Here is a 16,374-nt window from a genome sequence, read left to right on the forward strand (position 1 = left end):
ATCAGGAAGATCCCCTGCAGGAAGGCATGGCAACCCACTCCAGTATTCTTACCTGAAGAATCCCATGGACAGAGGAGCCTGGCTGGCTGTTACAGTCCATAGGGTCACAAAGAGACATGACTGGAGTGACTTGGCATACACACACACGGTGCAGCCAAAAAAAAGAATGTAGGCTTTCTGAAGACAGGAACCTTGCTTTTTGGTATGTTCTTGTATCTTCAGAATTTAGGATGATGCCTGACACAGAATAGACATTCAAAGTAAATTTTTGTTGAATGAATGAGGGAATGAGCAAATGAATAAATGCCCTAGGGCCCAAAAAGAACTAGTCATGGAAAATGAAAGTAGAATCCAAATAAATATAAATATCCTATATTCATGTGCTTTGACATATTCAGCTAAGATTGCCTCCAATTTGCTGTTTCTGCCACATTTCTACAATTTACCACTGGAATATCATCCCCCTCATATGCATATTCATTCTCCAGGTAGAGAAACTGATGCCCAGCAAAGTGAAAGGGCTTGAACAAAACTACGTGGCTAGTTACAGTGATGACTTGAATTTGAGCACTCATTTCTACCACAGAAGAAAGTTACAGGATAATTTTTTTTTAACTTTTTCTGTTCCTTTTGCCACAAACAACAACAAAACACCTGCTGTGAGAAAAATATTTGGGACAAAGTCAGTGTTACATTTGAGAAGACAATAACTTCTCTATATGGGGCTGTTATAACAGCCCCATATGGAGAATAACTACTATGGTGGGACTTTTGGCTAAGATTGGTGATCCTCTATGTTATTAGAGACGAGAGTAGGATGTCCTGCTTCCCAGGGCTACCAGACACATGAGATGTCAACAACAAGGAAGTTTTGGACTCAGACTCTGGTTATTTTTAGCATTAGGAATATGGTTTCATATGGCCAAGGGGCAACTCTACCAGGAAGCAAGGAACCTACTGACTTCATGAGGCCTTCCCAGCATCTAGAGCCATCTGGACAAAGACAGGGCAGGAAGCATGAAGAACAGAAGCTTTTAACACCCCCTCTTCCCATGAGCATCTGAGGCCTCCTCCTGCTCTGAGGGACAAAAGCTGATTTCATGTGCTTAATGCGTTGATTGGGAAACCATAATTTCTTACTAAATGTGAGTACTTTGTCTGTGTTCAGCTCTCCCTTTGCGCATTATAGAAGGGTTTCCCTGATGGCTCAACAGTAAAGAATCCGCCTGCAATGCGGGACACATGGGTTCAATCCCTGGGTCAGGAAGAGCCCGTAGAGAAGGAAGTAGCAGTGTTTCCACTCCAGCGTTCCTGCGTGGTAAATCCCACAGACAAAGGAGCTTGGCAGGCTACCTGGGGTCGCCAGAGTCTGACAGGACTTAGTGAGTAAACAACTGCAACAACATTATAGAAAGTATGCCTTGCTCATTCATTCGCTCCTTCTTACTATTTACTCTGAAAATGTCATTCCTTCGGAAACTTGTTTTGAATTACAATAGGAAAGTATGATTGCCACTGAAAGGAGAAGGAGTTTTTTCCTTTCAAACAAATAAAAGCCCTGAGGTACCATATCTTGTAATTAAGTTTACTGCCAACCTACACAAAAGAGTCACCCACAGTAAACGGAGACTTTGAACACTAGTGTTTCACAGGATAGCCTAACTTAGAGAATCTTTCTTAGCTCTCAAACAAACCTTACTATTTATTGATATGGTTTATTAATAATGTCTAGTATTGTACCAACCACTTACACCACTGTCTTAAAAAAGACAACGCCCTTTAAAGTCACCAAGAACAGCCAGCAGGTGGCTACCTGAGAGAAAATGTTCAATACAGAATGATGGTACTGTAAATGTTAAACGCAAACTGAAAAAAAAAATTACAAAGCAATTTAAAATTAAGAAAAATTGTTATTTCAGCATGATAAAAGTTAACTATTCAGGGAGTAAAGAAACCTTGCGAAAACAGAATCCAAAGAACATTCCAGAAAACATGATTTTAGGCCACCAAATTCAATATGGTAAAGAAACAATGTGATAGTTTTCAGCCCGAAAAGACTGGCAACTCCTGCAATGTGTTCAGTTCTCTGCTCATGGGACTGGTTTGACTCATTATTAAAATTATGCCTAAGAATGCCAACAGCTCACATATTAGCTTTGACAGGAAGGCAGCTTTTCTTGTTCTTGGAATTACTGACTCCAAAGACAAATCCGATGTGTCAACACTAAATAATCTCCTCCACCCCCAGCCATTGGTTGGCCTTTCCCACTAGACGATGAGGGCCTTAACGCACGGATGCAGTCGTTCAGTTTTGTTTCCCTCACTTCTAGTAGAGAGGCGTGGAGTTAACACATGGACAGGTGTGAAGCTTGCCTCAAAAGTCAAATTCCCATTAAATGATACAAGTGAACTTACAAAACAGAAAGAGACTCAGACTTATGGTTGCTTCGAGGAAGGGAGAGTTAGGGAGTTTGGGGCCATCATGCATGCACTGCTATATTTTAAATGGATAACCAACAAGGACCTACTGTATAGCACATAGAGCTCTGCTCAGTGTTATCTGGCAGCCTGGATAGGAGGGGGATTTGCGGGAGAATGCATACATGTACATGTATGGCTGAGTCCCTTCACTGTTCTCCTGAAAGTATCATAACATTGTTCATTAGCTATACCCCAATACAAAATAGAAGTTCAAAGTGTGGGGAAAAAGTCAATTCCCTTTATTTTTAAATTTTATTTGTTCTATTCTTTATACCTATCTTTTTGGCATTTAAAGGACTTTTAAAACTATTTTGACCAAAAGCACCTCAGACTTTAGCTTATAATAGATTTGCAGCATTTATGAAGGATGATATTGTTAGTTCCCTTGGGGCTGTTATTTTTCTTTTATTTACTATGAGTCAAGATCTTCAAATTGCTAAATAATATTCTGGATTCTGAAATGCTAATTGCAAGTACTACAAATTATAAAAACTAACTTGTACCAAGTATTATGGATGACTGAGACCAAGTTATTTCAAGTATTTACAATAAGAATCCACCTGCAGACAATGGTTTTCAGAGAGTCCATATAATCTCCACATCTCATCTGCAGCTATGTGTCCAGCTGCCTACAAGGGCTCCATCCCCACCTCACTGGGGCTTTGCTGATCAGGCTCCATCAAGGGAAACTGCCAACATTACCTATTTGAAGTGGATTGTCTTAGAGTACACCTCTAACGTCTGTGGGAATCCAGCAATTACATCAAGAAAAAGCAAAACAAAAATGTCAAACATTAGGCTGAAAAAGCAAAGGATACCTCCACAGGTGCCAAGAGGGCAGTACTTTGGGTACCCTGCTTTTAGGCGAATTGACATGGAGCCTGATTAAGCTGCTCACAGTCTAGAGAGGAAGATAAACAAGAAAATCAACCATTACAATGTAGGATTAAGAAGCTTCATAGGATTAGGAGCTATAATCGAGGTGAGAATTGGGCACTAGGGAGCACCAAGCAGGGGCACCCAACCCCAGGCTGAGGGGTCGGGGGGGTTTCCCTCAGGAGTGGATCCCGATGCGCCTTTGGAAACACAAGCTGAAGGCAGCCAGAAATAGAAGGATGAAGAGGCGGCATCCCAGGCAGAAGAAAGACTGTCACTCGAGAGAACTCAAAGAACTCAGTAGCATCTGGGGCCCAGGGTCTACGGAGGAGCAGTGGAATATGAAGTCAGGTGAGTGACCAAGGTCAGATCACCCACAGCCTTGTAAACCATGACAGGGAGTTCCGATGTCAATTTGAAGGTGAAGGGGAATGACTGAAGGATTCAAATCTGGAAGTAATAGAACTTGCATTAGAAAAGTAAAACCAGAATACCAACTTACTAAGCCACAGTGAAAACAGTCCCTAAAGAGTAGATCAGAAGCTGGAGTCCTCTGGGAAGCTAGTGCTCTGCCTTCAGTTGGCTGCAGGGGATGCCAGGGTGTGATGAAGAAGCTGGTGAAATTCAGACAGCAGGCTAAGACCACTCCACTCATGGAGTGGTCATATTGGATTAGGGTCCACCTTCACACATCTACCTACCACCTCCCAGACATATTCCTCCTGGGAAGGACACTGTTCTGAGCTGAGTGGTGGCCCTGGCAGCAAAGGAAGATGGAGAGAGACAGGTGAGCATAAAAGTGGGAGCTTCTGTGGGGCGGCTGTTGCACTCATGTGTATGATGTTGAGGGTCTGAACTAAGGCAGTGGGTATGAAAAGGACAAGGCAGACTTAGGAGATTCTTAGCAGGCGGAATCAGATGGACTTAGGGACCAACTGGATGTGGGAAATGATGGGGAGGTAGGTGTTTAAGACAAATGACTAACAGGAGGTGCAGAGTGAGAGCCTAGGTGTGAAGGCATGTTTGTATGGGAAGATAACTAAACTCATGACCTGCTTCCTGCTGCCTTTTCGGATTACCTCTTGCCACTGCTGAGTATAGACCCTTTTCACCTGCTTGATTGAATCACTTGCAGTTTCCCAAAGGTGCTTACCCTTCAGATCTTAGTCCCTTTGTACACATAGCTCCAGATGACACGATACACTCCCCTTCTCCTGCTCTTCCTGGATGACTGCAACTTACCAGCTCACCAGTTCTGTCCAGCCAGCCTTCTCCGGCTCTTCCCTTGCTTTCTTTCCTACCCAACTGTTATGAGTTGAATTGTGTTCCCCCAGAAGATACACTGACAATTCTAACCCTCAGGACCTGAGCATGTGACTTTATTTGAAAACAGGGTCTTTGCCTATTTAATCAAATTAAGATGAGGTTATTAGGGTATACCCTAATCCAGTATAACTGCTGTCCTTATAAGAAGAAGAAAATGCCGCATGAAGACAGAAATACATGGGGAGAACGCCATGTGACAAATGGAGGCAGAGATTAGAATGATGAAGTGGCCTAAGGAAAGCTAGGATTGTCGGCCACCAACAGAAACTAGGAAGAGCCAAGGATGGATTCTGCCCAGAGTCTCAGAGGGCGCACAGCCCTGCTGACACCTTGCCTTCAGACCTCTAGCCTCTAGGACTGTGAAGAATAAAGTTTTGCTGTTTTAAGCTGATTGGTGGTACTTTGTTACAGCAGCTACAGAAAACTAATAGACCAACTATTACTTTGTGCTCATATTTTCATATTTGTAAATGCTATATGTCTCTGTAAGAATTTAGTATCTAGTCTGGTTCTTTAAACTATGAGCTTATCTTTAAAGACAATAATTCATACACATCTTCATACATACTGCACACAGGAACAAGGAAGGCTTAATAATGAATATTTCTTTCTTTTCATTTATTTATTTTTGGCCATGACATGTGGACTATAGGATCCTAGTTCCCCAGCTGGAGATAGAACCTGGGCCCCTGCAGTGAAAGCATCAAATCCCAACCACTGGACCACCAGGAAATTCTCAAACATTTCTTATATGAGAAAAAAAAAAAAAAAAGTCAAAGTTCTGGATGCAATGTAGAGACTGGCAGGAGCTTAGGAGATGGCTGCAATTGAAAGGGGCGGACAGAGTATTTATCTGATATTTTAGCTGATATGAGCCTGAAGGAGTTTTTACCTTGGGGTATGGGTCAGGGTAGTGGGAGTGATGATAAAGGAAGCAGCCTTGAGAATCAAGGAGAAAGGACCACCCCTCCTTCCAATTCTAGGGTTCCAGGACACATGGCTGAACTGCCAGCCATGACTTATAAGAGCTGTGTGGGAGAGAAAAACCAGGATTCTGCTAAGGTGATGAATGCAGGTGATATTCTGGTAAAGTCATTTGGAGTCTCAGGCCAACAGTCAGTGTGTGTGCCATCACAACAGACCTACTTGGTATACAGCCACTCTTCTGAGTCTCCAGACTGTTCCCCATCACTTGGCCATCCTTAGGTCCCCCAGTGAGCCCAGAAACTAAAGGAGGAACACTTGCCTACCTGTATGATGGTCATTTTTCTTTCTGCCTGTTTGGAGCTAGCCCACACTGTTTTGGTTATCAAATATTCTGAGCAGTTTGTTTGTGAGGCATGGAAGCTGAGTGCCAGCAGCAAAGGCAATGGAGGAGAATGAGCACTGGGATGCCTGAAGGTGACAGTGGGGAACGAGGGCTCATGTCCAGGGAAGCTGGGGGTAATGGGGTTGCAGCCTAGTGAGTGGAACTGGCCTTGGGTGTCCAAGAGCTGGTCCAGGGTGCCATGTGAACTCTCTAAAAGCTGCCTGAGCTAGGAGAGAAGCATGCTAGCCTACTTGGCTCCTGGAAGCAGCTGGCTCAGAAAGAAAGGGTTTGGCCAGGTCCCAGAGCCTGGGAAGATTGGAAAATGGAGTTTGATGCCTGTGTGGGGAAGGTGGGAGCAAAAGACATTTATGCTAAATTCCACTGAGAGTTATTTTAGTACTGACTTTATTGCATTCTAATTCTTCAAGAAATATAATCTCATATTTAATAAGTGTACTAACTTGATTAACCAGAAGACTTTATTCCTGCCCACTCTGTATAAATTTTCTTTATTTCTATGTTCTGCTATGGAAGGAGAAGAAACATGAAACAAAAGCAGTTAACGTGTTTATGTGTTCTCTTTGACCCTGAAAGAGTCGGAAGGAATTTATCCTGCAGGCTTAATTCATTGTTTCCTATTTAGAGGGATTTAGTAAGATCAAAGTGAGTTTCAGCTATAGTCACCCATGAGGTCTACAATCCTGCTCTGTAGCCATTTTAGCACAGAATCAAATATGCTTCTGGACTTTCCTCTGAGATGTGGCAAATATAATTCATTGCCTTTGATAAGCTCAGCTGAGCATTGTAATTAGGAATGTTACAGTGTTAGGGGTACAGTGGATCTTCTTAAAATTAAGATAAAGTTAATGTTTACTATGGGTCTATCTTGGGCTTCCCAGGTGGCGCTAGTGGTAAAGAACACACCTGCCAATGCAGGAGACTTAAGAGATGCTGGTTCGATCCCTGGGTTGGGAAGATCCCCTGGAGGAGGACACAGCAACAAACTCGAGTATTCTTGCCTGGAGAATCCCATGGACAAAGGAGCCTAGCAGGCTACAATCCATGGGGTTGCAAAGAGTCAGACACAACTGAAGCAATTTGGCATGCACACAAGGGTCTATCTTGGACACAGTTGGGTTTCCAAGTAGGTCAAACATTAATGACAAGCAAGTAAAAAGAACATTTTAGTTAGTTACCTACAATACAACAGTATAGGTGCCACAGTTTAAAAACAAAATTCTAGGGACAAAGCTAGTATTCACTTTGGCTTCATTTTTAGTTCAGTTCAGTTCATGACGCTGGCTAGAAAACCCCACATATGAGAAAATGTGAAAAGAAAATTCCTTTGTGCCCTAGAATGTTCTTGGTAGGAAATATGTTTTTAAAGAAGATTACTGGTGATCCTGTGTTTCCTGCTCTATGTTTCACAGATGAGAACATTTGTACTGAAACCACCCACCGATGGAGCCCCGCTGCTGCTTCCCCAAGCGTGAGCTTTCCTTGCAGTCTCCCCATCCAGCTTTCCTGACTGCCAGCCCAGCCGGAGGAAACAGCTAGACACCAGTCGCTCTTGTGAGGGCTTTGTGGTTCCTGGTGAGGGTCCCCTCTCCACCTGCTTTAGCCGCAGGAGAATGAAGAGGGTCTGGAATCCCATCCAGAGCACAGGCCCACTTCATAGGAACACCTGATGATGCAGGGGGAGCTCCTTTACGAACACAGCAATCCTGCTCTCAAAGGGCATGATCGAATTAAAACTGAAAGCATGTATGTGAGAACAAAGAATTTTTTTGGAAAGGGTTCTGAACCTGAATTAAAGAATAGCTGCTGTCATTCAGTGTATGAAACCAAGCCATTGGTGGCACCTAGAAAAGGGCCTGGCACATAACAAGCCCTCAATAAAGATTTTTGACAGACTGTTGTTGACAGACAACCCCTCCACACACTTTAACGCCTTCTTTGCTTTATTCAGCAGACTCGCTTATCTCAACTGTTTCTAGCATTATAGCTGGTTAATAACTCACTCTGCCATGTGGAGCAAGATATATAATCAGATAGAGTTCCAAGAAACTGATATTTTTAAGGGAACCATTGATTGAAGAAGAATTTCAGAAGCATTTATTCTATTTATTCACAGATTTGAGCAACACTCATAGGGTGCTGCCCATGGGCAGACATGGCATCCGTTACGTGATACTGTTGTGGAGCTGAGAGAAGAAATGCTCCTGAAGAGGCCACTGTGGGAGAGACAGACACACACTAGGAGAATTACGACACCACAAGACAGAGGCAGGCAAATAGGTCCTCAGGATCCAGGTGGAGGCAAAGGCTAATTGCCTGAGTGGAGTGGGAAGGAGGTGACCCTTGAACTGGGGTAATTCCAGGGCAAGAATGGGGGACGGCATTTCACACAGACTAGTAGAGCGTGACAAAGTGAAGGAACATGGGGTGCTTTTGTTACTGAGCCACATTTGTTCTGCCAGTCCTGCAGCAAGCCAGACCACTAAGACGATGAGGTCTGTAGCAGCGAGGATTGATTTGCAAGGCAGCCAAGAGAGAAGCCAAATCTCAGATATGCCTACCAAATGCCTGGGGCTCCGGACATTTATGGAATAAAACTGCATGATGTCTTGAGGTGTGGAAAGCATGGGAAAAGGTGATTGGAAAGGGGTGGTAACTGTCTTTCTGTATAGGTGTAAATAAGCTATGGGCCTCTGCACATTCAAAAATGAGGGCATTGAGCACCATTTGAAGGTAGAGTGTTTGACCCTGTGATGTCAGAAGGTCACTGAATGGACACTCACTTATGTCCAGCTCAGCTTGGACTAGATATAGCTGACTTCAAGTTTCTAGAAAACAACTCTAGCAAACACCTTATTGTTTAGGCTATGTGCTGCATGGAGGACACGCGAGTCTTAAAATGACCTTGAATTAGTGAAGGTAGGTGAGATAGATTTGACTCACAGCCACAGCTTCTTTCTAGCACCTTGGGAATGGTAGTGAGACTGAAGAACAGAGAACTTTATGTCTGAAGAACATAAAGAGAAAGAAAGTGGATGTGAAAAGACAGGGAGCTTAGGAAAACAGATAGGGCCAGATTGTGAAGGCCCAAGGAGTTTGGACTTTATCCTAGGTAATAAGCAGTCACTGAAGACAGCTCTTTGAGTAAAAGACAAAAGGGGGGAAGGGCCTAATTGCTCCATTTCTAACACTGCATCTGCCAAAGCAGAGTTGATTTTATACATTATATTTCATTACATAACATGATTAATTTTTATTAGCATGAGAGCAGTATTAAGATGAATGGACAGCAAGGGAAAATGGAGATCAGGCCCGAGACCAGTCTAGAACTGTTAACAACAGTCAAATAAAAATAATTAAGATTATGGGGTGGAACGGGGAGGGAGGTTCCAAAGGGAGGAATATATTTATACTTATGGCTGATTTATGTTGGCTTTTGTCAGAAAACAAGAAAATTCTGTAAAGCAATTATCCTTCAATTAAAAAATAGATTAATTAAAAAAATAAGATTATATAGTTGAGAAATTTCAAAGTGGAACAGACGCAAGTGAGCATAAATACAGTTTTTAAAATGAGAAGTCTTCCCACTGTAAACAAAGACTATAGGCTTCAAAATATATTTAGGGTTTTCCATGAAGTATTTATACCAACATCACATGTATTCTGAATCAAAGTCTATACTCTTTATTCCATTATGAGTTCACAGAATAATAAAATACAATAGAATCTGGCAGTATTAGCACAACAAAATTATAATATATGTCATTGCTTTCTTACTATGCACAGTAATTTACAAACCAGACCCATTGACACTTACGGAAAATTTACAATCACAAAAAAAGCTGAAAGATTTCTGGCAGGCACAAGAGACATCTGTAGCTTAGCCAAGAAAATAACTCACATTTCCTGCTTACAGTTTCAGGGTTCTTCATACTACTTATCCTGCCTTCTTTTTTCTTTCTACTCTTTTGTCTGATAGGTTTTGAAAAAACAAGCACTTTTCTCAGTTCACTTCAGTTGCTCAGTTGTGTCCGACTCTTTGCGACCCCATGAATTGCAGCACACCAGGCCTCCCTGTCCATCACCAACTCCTGGAGTTCACTCAGACTCACGTCCATCGAGTCAGTGATGCCATCCAGCCATCTCATCCTTGGTCGCCCCCTTCTCCTCCTGCCCTCAATCCCTCCCAGCATCAGAGTCTTTTCCAATGAGTCAACTCTTCCCATGAGGTGGCCAAAGTACTGGAGTTCCAGCTTTAGCATCATTCCTTCCAAAGAAATCCCAGGGCTGATCTTCAGAACGGACTGGTTGGATCTCCTTGCAGTGCAAGGGACTCTCAAGAGTCTTCTCCAACACCACAGTTCAAAAGCACCAATTCTTCGGTGCTCAGCTTTCTTCACATCCAACTCTCACATCCAACTCTCACATCCATACATGACCACTGGAAAAACCATAGCCTTGACTAGATGGACCTTTGTTGACAAAGTAATGTCTCTGCTTTTGAATATGCTATCTAGGTTGGTCATAGCTTTCCTTCCAAGGAGTAAGGATCTTTTAATTTCATGGCTGCAGTCACCATCTGCAGTGATTTTGGAGCCCCCCAAAATAAAGTCTGACACTGTTTCCACTGTTTCCTCATCTATTTCCCACAAAGTGATGGGACCAGATGCCATAATCTTCGTTTTCTGAATGTTGAGCTTTAGGCCAACTTTTCACTCTCCACTTTCACTTTCATCAAGAGGCTTTTGAGTTCCTCTTCACTTTCTGCCATAAGGGTGGTGTCATCTGCATATCTGAGGTTACTGATATTTCTCCCACCAATCTTGATTCCTGCTTGTGTTTCTTCCAGCCCAGCGTTTCTCATGATGTACTCTGCATAGAAGTTAAGTAAGCAGGGTGACAATATACAGCCTTGACGTACTCCTTTTCCTATTTGGAACCAGCCTCTTGTTCCATGTCCAGTTCTAACTGTTGCTTCCTGACCTGCATACAGGTTTCTCAAGCGGCAGGTCAGGTGGTCTGGTATTCCCATCTCTTTCAGAATTTTCCACAGTTTATTGTGATCCGCACAGTCGAAGGCTTTGGCATAGTCAATAAAGGAGAAATAGATGTTTTCCTGGAACTCTCTTGCTTTTTCGATGATCCAGCGGATGTTGGCAATTTGATCTCTGGTTCCTCTGCCTTTTCTAAAAATCTGGAAGTTCACAGTTCACATACTGCTGAAGCCTGGCTTGGAGAATTTTGAGCATTACTTTACTAGCTTGTGAGTACTTTTCTAGACCTCCTCAATTTAACTAGTTTTTAAAGTGTCAGGAAAACATCTAGGAACTAATGTAACCTAGTGAAATGTAACTAATGAAACCTTGTATAGTTGACATTGACAGGTCTACTATGCTATGTGGATCTTCTCAGAAAAGTACCTTGGCAGTGTTTCGTGGTGGAGAAGGAAATGGCAACCCACTCCAGTGTTCTTGCCTGGAGAATCCCAGGGATGGAGGAGCTTGGTGGGCTGCTGTCTATGGGGTCGCACGGAGTTGGACACGACTGAAGCGACTTAGCAGCAGTAGCACCAGCAGTGTTTCGTGGTGTGTGAAAGAAATCCTTTTCATAGGCATCTTTGAAGAGATGAAAGACAGTGGAGAGTTGTAACTCAAAGCCATTTTTAAAGTAAAAAGATGATTAATCTCTGTCCCTGGCTTTCTTTCTCTCTCTAGAATACTGTGGTATTTTTGTTTAAATAATCTTGCACCTGCTACCCCAAATTTCTACCAGGTACTATAAAATCTGTGATTTCAGATAGTAAAGAATCTGCCTGTAATGCAAGTGACTGGGGTTCAATCCCTGGGTTGACAAGATCCCCTAGAGAAGGAAATGGCAACCCACTCCAATACTCTTGCCCAGAAAATCCTCTGGACAGAGGAGCCTGGCAGATTACAGTCCATGGGTTGCAAAGCATCGGACATGACCAAACAACTGATACTTTCGCTTTCACTATAAAATCCGTGATTCTTCTTGTCCCATGGAGGGATTACAGGAAATGAAAAAAAGTGCTATTCTTGACAAGCAAAGAGCTGCCGCTGACTCAGTGGTCATTAAGTCCCAGCCGTTGGGTATTTTTCCAGAGGTTAGGGGCAGGCACTAGTGCTCTTCTGCTTAATGAGCCCTGGTGATGACTCAGGCAGACTGATCACAGAAGCCACTTTAGCTTGGAATACTGTTCCTGGTGGGAAACCAGGTGGTGTTGGCCTCAGTGGCTACTCCAGTGAGAAGAGAGCCAGCTGGCTCAGCTACGCAAGGAGGTACATTCAACATGGTTCCTCTGCTCCTCTTTATGTGTAGCACTGAATCAGCAACCACGATGAGGTCTTCAAAAGAAGAGCAGAAGTAACCGACAGGTAATTCTTAAACATGTAGATATTGTTAAATATATATTTCGCTTCAATAGCTATCTCTAGAAACTGAAACCGGAATAGAAGATTCCATCCACAATCCATCTCTTGGCAGCCAAACCCACACAAGAAATTTAACACAAATACAGCCAAATTCAGTGCTTGGGCTGTCATTTGGAAACCTTTGGGCCACACTAAAGAGTGTTGCTGTTGTTGTTCAGATAAGTCACGTCCAACTCTTTGTGACCCCATGGACTGCAGCACACCAGGCTTCCCTATCTTTCACTATCTCCCGAAGTTTGCCAGATTTATGTCCATTGAGTCAGGGATGCTATCTAACCATCTTATCTTCTGCTGCCCTCTTCTCCTTTTGCCTTCGATCCTTCCCAGCGTCAGAGTCTTTTCCAATGAGTAGGCTCTTTGCATCAGGTAGCCAAAATATTGGAGCTTCAGCTTTAGCATCAGTCCTTCCAATGAATCTTCAAAGTTTGTTTCCTTTAGGATTGACTGGTTTTATCTCCTTGCAGTCTGAGGGACTCTCAAGAGTCTTCTCCAGCACCACAATTTGAAGGCATCAGCTTTGGTGCTCAGCTTTCTTTACGGAAGAATCTGCCTGCAATGCGGGAGACCTGGGTTTGATCCCTGGAAGAAAGAAATGATTACTCATTCCAATATTCTTCCCTGGAGAATTCCATGGACAATGAGCCTGGCAGGCTACAGTTCATGGGGTTGAAAAGAGTCAAACATGACTGAACAAGTAACACTATACTAAGGACACTATAGTAAGGAGTAAAGCGGTTCAATTATTCTAAAATATAAAGAAAAACTGTACTGGCATTCATCATCTTGCAGTCAAGCTAATATTTCATTAATGTTTTTACACAAGAAAGTCATCTTAATCTACATTCACTTTTAGTGGGGTTGGGAGTAGAAGAAATAATACAAGAGGCAACAGTTTGACTTTTGATGATGGAAATATTTTTTTCAAGATTCTTCAGAGAACTCTATATCATTCCTTGTTCCAGTGTTTTTTATTAACCGTAATAAAACACATTAGGTCACACTGTGCTAGCCCTTTTCATGAGTGTCTCAAAGCAAGGCAGTGCTTAATTTAAAGCCCAGTCATGTTAGGTCCAGGGAGGTGACTGCTGGGTCCAAGCAGGAACCAAGCAATCTGCCCAGCAATTTACAACATGAAGAGAAGTTTTGTGTATTCCTTTGAAAACAGGATTACCACCGCGGAGCCGGGCTCCTGCTGACAGAGAAGAGGCAATGAAGGTGTTGGAAACTTGGATGGAAAGAACTCAGGAAGGGAGGTGACCATCCAGCTTCCCCCTGGATGAGAAGCCTCTCTCTGCCCCAGGGGCTGGGCAGGGCCATCAGGGTGTAAAGAGCACCAATCCACTGGGCAGTGGAAGACCTGTGCCTAGGAACAGAGATGGTGCCAGGAGTGGAGGTGCCAAAGGGGGCTGTGGAGGCCTCTGCCTGGGGTGATCCCTGGGGAACACAGACAGCTCTGACTAGCAAACTTGTTGCCCTCCTGCCCTTCCTACTCGCTCTCCTCTCCACTGTCTCCATGTAGTAATTATTCCTTTACTGAGGCCCTGTTCCAGGCCAGAAACACAGCTACAGGCTGGGGCCGAGGCAATAAAAACAGAGTAGCTTCCTGGTGGCTCAGTGGTAAAGAATCTGCCCACCGATGCAGAAGATGCAGGTCTGATCCCTGGGTTGGAAGATCCCCTGGAGAAGAAAATGGGAGCATTCTTGCCTGGGAAATTCCATGGACAGAGGAGCCTGGTGGGGTACAGTGCACTGGGTTGCAAAAGAGTTGGACACGACTTAGCAACTAAATAGCAAGTTTTCAGGAATCCTGCAGTTGTTTCTGAGGAGCTGAGTTCCAAAGCAATGAACTGAGTGTTGCTCTTCAGGGCACAGAGCCTGTGTTAAGGGAGACTAGGTTTGGGGCCCAGGAATAGGAGACCTGAGTGAGACCATTGCCATCGGGGTATGATAAAGTATCTTCACCTTCTCTCATCCTCTATGCCAGTGGCCAGATGTTGCTGGGAACCAGGGTGTCAGATCAATCTAAGGAAGAACTTTCTGACTCGGAGCTGTCCAAAGATAAAATGAACTGTGTTGAGGGGTGGAGAGCTCCCAGTCACTGTTGAACAGTCTGGAGAGCTAACTGGTGGATTGACAAGGTCCCTTCTAGACCCAGTAGTCTGTGAATCCACAGGGGGCTGGTCCACTGGAGGAGGTGGCAACGCTAGATGAACTACTCTGCTGCTCTGACCTGTCATGAGCATAATGAGACGGCCTGATCAAGGAAAGGGTGATAGGCTGCTATATTTAAGATGGATAACCAACAAGACCTGTTGTATAGCACACGAAACTGTGCTTAGTGTTATGTGCCAGCCTGGATGGGAGAGGTTTTGGGGGAGAACGGATACATGTAAATGTATGGTTGAGTCCCCTCGCTGTTCACCTGAAACTACCACGATATTGTTAATTGACTATATCCCAATACAAAATAAAAGTTTAAAGTTTTTTTTTTTTTTTAAGGCAAAGGGTGATGGGAAAAAGCCTGGTGATGAGGGGGCTGGGGATGAAATATAGGAGCAGAAGGGGAGGAGTATATACAGCTGCCATAACAAAGTACCACATACTGGGTTGGTTTTAAACAACAGAAATTTAATATATCACAATCTGGAGACTAAAAGCCCTAAATCAAGGTGTCAGCAGGGCTGGCTCCTTCTGTGAGCTCTAAAGGAGAATTTTCTCCATGCTTCTGCCAGCTTCGGGAAGCCCCAGGTGGCCCTAGGGTTACAGATGCATTGCTCCAGCCCCCTTGTCTTCACATGGCTTTCTGCCTATAAGGATACTGGATGGGGCCCACCCTACTTCAGTACAACCTCACGTTAACTAATTACATCTGCAGTGACTGTATTTCCAAATACGTTTAGATTCTGAAGTACTGGAGGTTAGGACTTCAGTATAACTTATTTTAGAAGTGAAGTGTTAGTCGTTCAGTCGTGTCCGACTCCTTATGATCCCACGGACTGGTGGTGGTTTAGTTGCTAAGTCATGTCTGACTCTTGCAATCCCGTGGACTGTAGCCTGTCAGGCTCCTCTGTCCACTGGATTCTTCAGGCAAGAATACTGGAGTGGGTTGCCATTTCCTTCTGCAGGGGATTTTCCCGACCCAGGAATCAAACCCGGGTCTCCTGCATTGCAGGCAGATGATTTACCAACTGAGCTATGAGGGAAGCCCATGGACTAGAGCCTGGCAGATGTCTTTGTCCATGGAATTCTCAGGCAAGAATACTGGAGTGGATAGCCTTTCCCTTCTCCAGGGAATCGTCCTGATCCTGGGATCAAACCTAGGTCTCCCGCATTGCAGGCAGATTCTTTACTGTCTGAGCCACCAGGGAAGCCCTAACATTTTTAGGGTGACATAACTTAACCCATAACAGGAGGCAACCTGCTTAGTCTGAGCCCTCTGCCTTACCCACCTGTACAACTCTAGTGCTGGTGCTACATGGAGAGAGCCTGCGTAGCTGGAGTGGATACCACCCCCTCCACTGGCCTGAGCTTGACTTTAGGTACACCCAGTCCTAAGAGCGTCCCCAGGGCTTTAAACTCCTGCCTTTCCCTAGAACCCACTTCTCACAGCAGCCACAGCACCCACAACCAGGATATACACATATCCTGGCCCATTACAGCATTAAGTTCTCTTTTCCTCTCTCATCCAAGTCATCCCTGGTTATCTTTCACTCACACCCAGGCAGAGATAAGGTGAGGAGACTGTGTGTGGGAGGGTTTTGTGTGTGTTTTTTGAATTTTTATTTCTCTTTTGAGACTCATCTTACAAAGACCTAGACAGTCCCAGAATATTTTGGCCTATTTCACCCAGTGTTGGATGGCTCCTTACACTGAGTTCCCAAGATTTGGGGGGGAGGCAGATTCTAAACCACC

General features: G+C 43.9%; 1 long non-coding RNA gene across 1 annotated transcript; it reads left to right on the forward strand.

Moving 5' to 3' along the window:
- Positions 1–940: 940 nt before the first annotated feature.
- LOC105602430 (uncharacterized) lies at positions 941–7,930 on the forward strand. Its single transcript, XR_001021036.5, has 3 exons — positions 941–1,145; positions 3,540–3,708; positions 7,423–7,930. It is a non-coding gene; the product is annotated as an uncharacterized LOC105602430 (long non-coding RNA).
- The last annotated feature ends 8,444 nt before the right edge of the window (positions 7,931–16,374 follow it).

Source organism: Ovis aries, chromosome 1 (genome assembly GCF_016772045.2).
Source record: "Ovis aries strain OAR_USU_Benz2616 breed Rambouillet chromosome 1, ARS-UI_Ramb_v3.0, whole genome shotgun sequence".
Lineage (NCBI taxonomy): Eukaryota > Metazoa > Chordata > Mammalia > Artiodactyla > Bovidae > Ovis > Ovis aries.